This window comes from Anser anser (genome assembly GCF_964211835.1).
Source record: "Anser anser genome assembly, chromosome: W".
Classification (NCBI taxonomy): Eukaryota; Metazoa; Chordata; class Aves; order Anseriformes; family Anatidae; genus Anser; species Anser anser.
Window position 1 is genome coordinate 6,574,467 of NC_139731.1, and position 9,748 is coordinate 6,584,214.

At 50.3% G+C, this 9,748-nt stretch overlaps 1 pseudogene across 1 annotated transcript in view; it reads left to right on the forward strand.

Moving 5' to 3' along the window:
* LOC310888710 (arrestin domain-containing protein 3-like) overlaps positions 1-9,519 on the forward strand; it is a 494,161-nt pseudogene extending 484,642 nt beyond the window's left edge. Inside the window, exon 5 of the transcript in view lies at positions 9,402-9,519. The product of the transcript in view is annotated as an arrestin domain-containing protein 3-like (transcript). The remainder of the gene's footprint in view (positions 1-9,401) is intronic.
* Positions 9,520-9,748: the final 229 nt, after the last annotated feature.

The window sequence follows — 9,748 nt, forward strand, 5'->3', positions numbered from 1 at the left end:
TCTGCTCGCCGCTGGCATTGTTGGGCAGAGATCTTCTCCTCTATAAGGTGTAGCACCGCCCTGGCTTCATTAGTCAGCCAGCGGGGCGCATTAATATCAGTGTCCCCTTTTAACAACTCGAACAGGGGTGCTAGTGTATGGTTGTCAATTCCGCATTGCGTTCTTATCCAATTTATATTGCCTATAAGCTTCTGGACATCATGGAGCGTGCAAATTTCTGTTGTAATGGCTACATTTTGGGGTTGAATACTTTGCTGCAGTATCTTCCAGCCTAAATATTTCCAAGGCGCCTCGATCTGAATTTTCTCCGGCGCGATTTGTAATCCCCATGTCTGGAACTCCTGCCGTAGAACAGGCAGTACTTCTTGCGTTAAGTTGTCTGTCGGGCTGGAGAGCAATATGTCGTCCATATAATGATAGATGTATACGTGCGGGAATCGTTTGCGTATGGGGCGTAGTGCTTCTACTACGTATGTTTGGCAAATTGTTGGGGAGTTTTTCATCCCTTGGGGCAGCACAGTCCAATGATACCTATCCATTGGTTCGGTCTTATTGATTTTTGGGACCGAGAACGCGAATCGAGGAGCATCAGCAGGGTGAACTGGAATAGTAAAGAAGCAGTCCTTTAAATCGATAATCACTATATTCCAATTTCGAGGGATCATAGCAGGAGAAGGTAATCTCCTGGGGAGCTCCCATGTCTTCCATTGCATTGTTTATTTGACGTAAATCGTGAAGTAATCGCCATTTTCTGCTTTTCTTTTTAATGAGAAACACGGGTGAATTCCAGGGGCTGGTTGTGGGGGTAATGTGTCCCAACTGGAACTGTTCTTGGACAAGTTCTTGGAGAGCAACGACCTTTTCCGCAGGGAGCGGCCATTGATTCACCCACACAGGATTATCAGTCCTCCAGGTGAGTCTCATGTGCAGTCGTTCGTCAATGACCGCTATCGAAAATTTTCTGGAAAGCTCAGAGTGAACTCGCCCTGCCCCATCACATCCCTCCCCAGGAGACTGACAGGTATGAGGGCAGCATATGGCCGGACGTTATACAGCGAGCCTTCATGAGTCTTAATGGTAAGCATATACCGGCTCTGAAAAGTACTGGAGACACTACCGACTCCCACAAGGCCTTTTGTGGTGGAATCTAACAGTCAACCTTTGGGCCAATCGTGAAGAGCAATTACTGTAGCATCTGCCCCGGTATCCATTAATACAGTTATTTGTGCGCTCGAGGGGTCGGCCTTTGGGTGATGAAGTGTTAGGGTCAGTGTAGGTCTCTTGAGGGTAATGGCCGAGGCCCAAAAACTGATGGGGATCCCGCCGATCCAAACCCCGCGTAGTGTCGGTCGCGTGTCTCTGCTTGTGGTCTCTGCTGTTTAAATAGTATTAACTGTGCAATTCTAGTCCCCGTGGGTATGAGCATCGGAGGAGAGGGAGTCCATGCCGTTGCTTGTATTATTCCTTCATAATCCGCATTGATTACTCCGTCAGTGACTTCACGCAGTACAAAAAGACCCGTTAGTGTGGTGCTAGACCGTCCGAGCAAGAGGGCGCTGCATCCCTTCCCTATTGGTCCCTGTACATTTAGAGGTATTTTGCGGACCCGAGTGTCCCAAAGGGTGCAGCTCGTTACTGTGGAGACATCCAATCCGGTGCTTCCTCGGGTTTTGGCTGTGAGGGAATCCACGGTGACGTAGTCGGTGGGATCGCTGGAGCAGTGGGCGGCTGCGGTTGCGGTCCGGTAGTCATCATCGCCCGGGACGGTGACTTCCGTGAGGACGGCCCGCCCACGATGGAGGGCCGGGGCACTAGTATTGTCGCGTGGCCCCACCCCGCGCTCCGCTTCCCGTTTCCCTGCCACGGTTGTAAAGGTTGTCCCTCTGCATTATGCTTCGAACGGCACTGGCTAGCCCAGTGCCATCCCTTGCCGCACCGTGGGCAAACAGTGGGAGGAGCAGGGTTACCGCGTTCCCCCCCCCCCCCCCCCCCCCCCCCCCGGGCTCCTCGCTGTGGGCATTCAGTGGCAGTGCCCTGTGCCCTGTGGCTTGACAGCGAAAACACCGTTTACCCCCGGTTTTAAGCGCAGCAGCAAAAGCTCCGGCCAAAGCGGGAGTGTGATGTTCTATGGATCCAACTCGATTGCAAGCCTCTATCATTTATACTAATGTAGTAATAGCAGGCAGGGCTTGGAGAATTTTCTTACAGTCTGTGTTTGCATTTTCCACTGCCAGTTTTAGTATAAGGGCCTCTTTGGCCTCACGGTTGTCAATTTGTTTGTCCAAAGCGTCTCGCAATCTATCAATGAATTGCATATAAGGCTCGGTAACTTGTTGCCTGATGCTGGTAAATGACGGCTTGACTTTTCCAACTTCAGGCAACTTCAACATAGCCTGGAGGGCCAGAGACGCGGACTGCCGCAGGATGGCACCGTCGAGCCTAGCCTGCAATCTCGGATCAAGTAACGGCTCAGCCCCCATCAACTGTGGGGTCCCGGCTCCCCGGAGGGGGTCGCCAGGCTGCCATTCTATGTTACCCAGGGTGGCTAATTCGCACCCTTCTTTCCATTTTTGCTCCCAGAGTAATTTTTGTGTTGGCATTAAAATCATCGCGGCTACCTGACGGCAATCGTACGGCACCAACAATTGACCAGTCATAACATTTTCTAACAATGACTGAGTAAATGGTGCATGTAGTCCATATGTAGTCACAGTCTTTCTTAATTCTTTAATTAGGTCCCAGTGGAAGGCATTATATTCATTTGGACCGTTGGGTCGCACCTGCACCGGGAAAGCCATTTCTACCGGGTCCCCGTCCTTTAGCGCTTCCCGGCGCACTAGCTCCCATCGTTCCCGCGGGTCGAAAGCTCGGGCCCCCAGGGAGGCATTATCGGGGGCAGGCAAGGCGGGAGCCGAGGGGGTCAGCGGGGAGGGGCTCTGCGGCGGCGGTCCGCGGCCCTCTTCCTTGTCATCCCCCAGGTCTATCAAATTGCACCGCTCAGTGACCTTGCAGGCTCTGATCTCAGTTCGGCTGCTGTTATTGCCTGGGCAGCGGCGTTCTGTACTTCCTTTTCTGCCTGCCACGCTCTTAAAGTCTCAGTCACCAGCCGCCACGTAGTCATCACCTCAGCAGCATTAGTATCCCCACTGGACGCTGCTTCCCATATTTTTTCCCCCGCTTGGTCCCAAGTTTTTACATCAAATACTGTAGAAGCCATTGAGGGGAATCCCTGTTTTCACAAAAATTTCAATAATAGCTTTATCTTAAATGGATCATATTTTACTCCCCTTTCTATTAGGAGTTGCTTTAGTAATTTCACTATAGCCTCTTCTTCTGCCGAAAGGCTAGCTCCCATGATCAATGCCCAGCCGCTCACCTGTCCTTTAGGTGATGTCCCGGGGTTGCAGCTGCAGTCCAGCTGCGAGCTTGACTCGTTCGGCTGGGTTCCCTTCTGACGCTTGTGCAGCGCTGCTCCTCCCTGATCACGTCAAGATCACCATATGAAGGGATGGACGACACGGAGGGGGGCCTGCGGGCTTGGAGGTTGTCCTGATGCTGTGCCACTACTATGCAGCAACAGACAACACTGAAGTGATACCAGTGCTGTTCCAGCTACGAGTGCAGAGCACAGCACTGTGTGGGCTGCTGCAGGGAAAGGTGATTCCATCCCAGACAGACCCAGCACAGGAATCCACAGTAGATGAATTCACTAAACAACTCCAGCAGTACGAAGAAAGTCTCTCATATTCCCTACAGGCCTGCGTCTCGGCTGTGGAGAAGCTTTCTGAAGAGGTCCACCAACTTAAAGAGAGATTATTTTCCTCCCCACCTGTACAAACCAGTGTCTCAGCTATTAGGGGTAAACGTTCATCTATGCAAGGAAGACAATATGGTGGGCACACACCCTGCGCCACCCTGTGGTTTTACCTACGTGACCATGGAGAGGACATGAGAAAATGGGATGGAAAATCTACTGTGACCCTAGAGGCACGGGTACGTGAGTTGCAAAAGAAAACAATTGGGAAAAAGGGGTTCTCTGAAAAGTTTGCTGCTCCAACTTCCAGCAGGCAGTCCTTTAAACACAGAAACGAAGATTCTGACCAGGACTAGAGGGGCCCTGCCTCCAGCCAGGGGGAGGAAAGGGACAATCGAGTTTATTGGACTGTGTGGATTCGATGGCCTGGCACGTCAGACGCACAGAAGTATAAGGCTTTAGTAGACACCGGTGCACAATGTACTCTAATGCCATCAAGCTATAAAGGGCCAGAGCCCATCTGTATTTATGGGGTGACGGGGGGATCCCAGCAGTTAACTGTATTGGAGGCTGAAGTGAGTCTAACCGGTAATGAGTGGCAAAAGCACCGTATTGTGACTGGCCCGGATGCTCCGTGCATGCTTGGCATAGACTATCTTAGAAGAGGATATTTCAAGGACCCAAAAGGGTTCCGCTGGGCTTTTGGCATAGCTGCCTTAGAGAAAGAGGACATTAAACAGTTGTCTACCTTGCCCGGTCTCTCAGAGGACCCTTCTGTTGTGGGGTTGCTGAGGGTTGAAGAACAGCAAGTGCCGATCGCTACCACAACTGTGCACCGGCAGCAATATCGCACCAACCGAGACTCCCTGATTCCCATCCATAAGCTAATTCGTCAACTGGAGAGCCAAGGAGTGATCAGCAAGACTCATTCACCTTTTAATAGACCCATACGGCCAGTGCGGAAGTCTAATGGTGAGTGGAGACTAACAGTGGACTATCGTGGCCTGAATGAAGTCACGCCACCACTGAGTGCTGCAGTGCCGGACATGCTAGAACTCCAGTATGAACTGGAATCAAAGGCAGCCAAGTGGTATGCCACAATTGATATCGCGAATGCATTTTTCTCCATCCCTCTAGCAGCACAGTGCAGGCCACTGTTTGCTTTCACTTGGAGGGGAGTCCAATATACTTGGAATCGGCTGCCCCAGGGGTGGAAACATAGCCCTACCATTTGCCATGGACTGATCCAGTCTGCGCTGGAGCAGGGGGAAGCTCCTGAACACCTGCAGTACATCGATGACATCATTGTGTGGGGTGACACTGCAGAAGAAGTTTTCGAGAAAGGGAAGAAAATAGTCCAAATCCTTCTGAAGGCCGGTTTTGCCATAAAACAAAATAAAGTCAAAGGACCTGCACGAGAGATCCAGTTTTTAGGAATAAAATGGCAAGATGGACGTCGTCAAATCCCAATGGATGTGATCAACAAAATAACAGCTATGTCTCCACCAACTAGCAAAAAAGAAACACAAACTTTCCTAGGTGTCGTGGGGTTTTGGAGAATGCATATTCCAAATTACAGTCTGATTGTAAACCCGCTCTACCAAGTAACCCGTAAGAAGAATGCTTTTGAATGGGGCCCTGAGCAACGACAAGCCTTTGAACAAATTAAGCAGGAAATAGTTCATGCAGTAGCCCTTGGGCCAGTCCGAACAGGACCAGATGTAAAGAATGTGCTCTACACCGCAGCCGGGGAGAATGGTCCCACCTGGAGCCTCTGGCAGAAAGAACCTGGGGAAACTCGAGGTCGACCCCTGGGGTTTTGGAGTCGGGGATACAGAGGATCTGAGGCCCACTATACTCCAACTGAAAAGGAGATATTGGCAGCATATGAAGGGGTTCGATCTGCTTCGGAAGTGGTCGGTACTGAAGCACAGCTCCTCCTGGCACCCCGACTGCCGGTGCTAGGCTGGATGTTCAAAGGAAGGGTCCCCTCTACACATCATGCAACTGATGCTACATGGAGCAAGTGGGTTGCACTGATTACTCAGCGGGCTCAAATAGGAAACCCCAGTCGCCCAGGAATCTTGGAAGTGATTATGGACTGGCCAGAAAGCAAATACTTTGGGATATCACCGGAGGAGGAGGTGGTCCGTGCTGAAGAAGCCCCACTGTACAACAAGCTACCGGAAAATGAGAAGAAATATGCCTTGTTCACTGATGGGTCCTGTCATATTGTGGGAAAGCATCGGAGATGGAAAGCTGCTGTATGGAGTTCTACACGACGAGTTGCAGAAGCTGCTGAGGGAGAAGGTGAATCGAGTCAGTTTGCAGAAGTGAAAGCCATTCAGCTGGCTTTAGATATTGCTGAACGAGAAAAGTGGCCAGTTCTCTATCTCTATACTGATTCATGGATGGTAGCAAATGCCCCGTGGGGGTGGTTACAGCAATGGAAGCAGAACAACTGGGAGCGCAGGGGCAAAACCATCTGGGCTGCCAGACTGTAGCAAGATATTGCTGCCCAGGTAGAGAACCTGGTTGTAAAGGTACGCCATGTAGATGCTCATGTGCCCAAGAATCAGGCTACTGAAGAACATCAAAACAACCAGCAGGTGGATCAGGCTGCTAAGATTGAAGTGGCTCAGGTGGACCTGGACTGGCAACGTAAGGGTGAATTATTTATAGCCCGATGGGCCCATGACACCTCAGGCCATCAAGGTAGAGATGCAACATACAGATGGGCTCGTGATCGAGGGGTGGACCTGACCATGGACACTATAGCACAGGTTATTCATGACTGTGAAACATGTGCTGCAATCAAGCAAGCCAAACGGTCAAAGCCTCTTTGGTATGGAGGACAATGGCTGAAATATAAATATGGAGAGGCCTGGCAGATTGATTACATCACACTCCCTCAAACCCGCAACGGCAAGCGCCACGTACTTACAATGGTGGAAGCAACCACCGGATGGCTGGAAACATATCCTGTGCCCCATGCCACCGCCCGGAACACTATCCTGGGCCTTGAAAAGCAAGTCCTATGGCGACATGGCACCCCAGAGAGAATTGAGTCAGACAACGGGACTCATTTCCGAAACAACCTTATAGACACTTGGGCCAAAGAACATGGTATTGAGTGGATGTATCACATCCCCTATCATGCACCAGCCTCTGGAAAAGTTGAACGATACAATGGAATGTTAAAGACTACACTGAAAGCAATGGGTGCTGGGACATTCAAAAATTGGGATACACATTTGGCAAAGGCCACCTGGTTAGTCAATACCAGGGGATCTGCCAACCGAGCTGGACCTGCCCAATCAAACCTGTTACGCACTGTAGAAGGGGATAAAGTTCCTGATGTACATATAAGAAACATGCTGGGGAAGACAGTCTGGGCTACTCCTGCCTCAGGAAAAGGCAAACCCATTCGTGGGATTGCTTTTGCTCAGGGACCTGGATACACTTGGTGGGTAATGCAAAAGAATGGGGAGGTCCGGTGTGTACCTCAAGGGGTTTTAATACTGGGTGAGAATAGCCCATGAGTTGAATTGTATTATGTTAATTATTATATAATACTGTATGTCATCACTACCATGATTGCTATATATCATAGATGAAAATGGTGATTAATTACAAGGTATTGGAAAGAGTGTAACCTGAGCATGACATAAATGGTATGGAATAAGGGGTGGATATCTGTCCTGGTTCCAGTTAGGACAGAGTTAATTTTCTTCCTGGTAGCCGGTAGGGTGCTGTGTTTTGGATTAGGATGAGAAGAGCGCTGATAACATGCTGATGTTTTAATTGTTGCAGAGCAGTACTTACACCAGGCCAAGGACTTTTCAGCTTCTCGCTCTGTCCTGCCAGCGGGCAGGCTAGGGGTGCAGCAGGAGCTGGGAGGGGACAGACCCAGGACAGCTGACCCAAACTGGCCAAAGGGGTATTCCATACCATCTGACGTCATGCTAAACAATATATAGGGGTGGCTGGCCGGGGTGGGGGGGCCAGCTGCTCGGGGATAGGCTGGGCATCGGTCAGCGGGTGGTGAGCAATTGCATTGTGCATCACTTGTTTCGTACACATTATTATTATTAATACTATTATCATTATCACTATTATTATTATTGTTATTATTATTTTTCTGTCTTAATAAACTGTCTTTATCTCAACTCACAGGCTTCACTTTCCCGTTTCTCTCCCCCATCCCAGAGAGGGAGGGGGGAGGGTGAGCGAACGGCTGTGTGGTGTTTAGCTGCCAGCCGGGTTAAACCACAACGCATACGATGGGTGAGCAATTGGCTGACGGGCAGGGCTCAAAGGGTTGTGGTAAATGGGGCCACATCTGGCTGGCGGATGGTCACTAGTGGGGTCTCCCAAGGCTCCATTTTAGGGCCAGTCCTCTTCAATGTTTTTATAAACAATTTGGATGTAGGACTTGAAGGTGTTTTGAGCAAATTTTCCGACGACACCAAACTTGGAGGAGTTGTGGACTCGGCTGGGGGTGGAAAGGCCTTGCAGAGAGATCCGGACAGATTGGAGAGCTGGGCGATCACCAACTGCATGAAGTTTAACAAGAGCAAGTGCCAGGTCCTGCGCCTGGGACGGGGCAACCCTGGCTATACGTATAGACTGGGCGACGAGACACTGGAGAGCAGCCCCGCAGAGAGGGATCTGGGGGTTGTGGTTGACAGCAAGTTGAATATGAGCCAGCAGTGTGCCCTGGCAGCCAGGAGGGCCAACCGTATCCTGGGATGCATCAAGCACGGCATCGCTAGTCAGCGGAGGGAAGTGATTGTCCCACTCTACTCTGCGCTGGTGCGGCCTCACCTCGAGTTCTGCGTGCAGTTCTGGGCACCACAGTACAAAAAGGACATTAAACTGTTGGAGAGTGTCCCTAGGAGGGCGACGAAGATGGTGAAGGGCCTAGAGGGGAAGACGTATGAGGAGCGGCTGAGGTCACTGGGCCTGTTCAGCCTGGAGAAGAGGAGGCTGAGGGGAGACCTCATCGCAGTCTACAACTTCCTCGCAAGGGGGAATGGGGAGGCAGGTGACCTATTCTCCGTTATCACCAGTGACAGGACCCGCGGGGACGGTGTTAAGCTGAGGCAGGGGAAGTTTAGGTTGGACATCAGGAAGAGGTTCCTCACCGAGAGGGTGGTTGCACACTGGAACAGGCTCCCCAGGGAAGTAGTCACTGCAGCAAGCCTGTCTGAATTTAAGAAGAGACTGGCCTGTGCACTTAGTCACATGGTCTAAACTTTTGGGCAGACCTGTGCGGTGCCGGGAGTTGGACTTGATGACCCTTATGGGTCCCTTCCAACTCGGGATATTCTATGATTCTAGGAAATGCTAACACCACACCTTTGACTGCCACAGTTCCAAACATGGCAGAGATAGTGAAAGCCTTCTGTGCATCTACCAGTACAATCACCCCAAAGGTGTATTATAAACTAGAAGAACATCCTGTAGGATTTTACACTGGACAACCTGTGCTGGTGAAAATGCCTCAGGTTGGAACAGTAGAAATGGTACTAACTACCCCCAAAAATCCCTACGCATGGGAAGTCAAAGATTGTTATCTCCCCCTCTTACTAACCCTGCCGCTTGAATACAACCGAGCATATTTTCTTTGCTTTTGTGTTCACAGGAATCCTGAGTGAACTGCATGTTGACAGCTGGAGAATGACAAATCAGCAGTTTGGATTCATAATGCTATGTTTTACCCTGACCTTAATGCAATCCCCTTTGGTTCGTAGCCAAAAAGACCCAGAATGGCCGTGGTCCCAAGCCCATGTTAAATACACTGGAATTTTGGGAACACGTGCTATCAGGACGAATTAAACTTAGTTACTGTGGTTGTGCATGGAGCTGAGGTGTTTCACTGTGACATCTCATGATGACCCTTGGAACCATGCATTGTCACGATATAATGCAAATGTTGGTACACTGCAAAACAAAAAGGACCTAAATCTCTCTACTTTAGTTTTACATGGA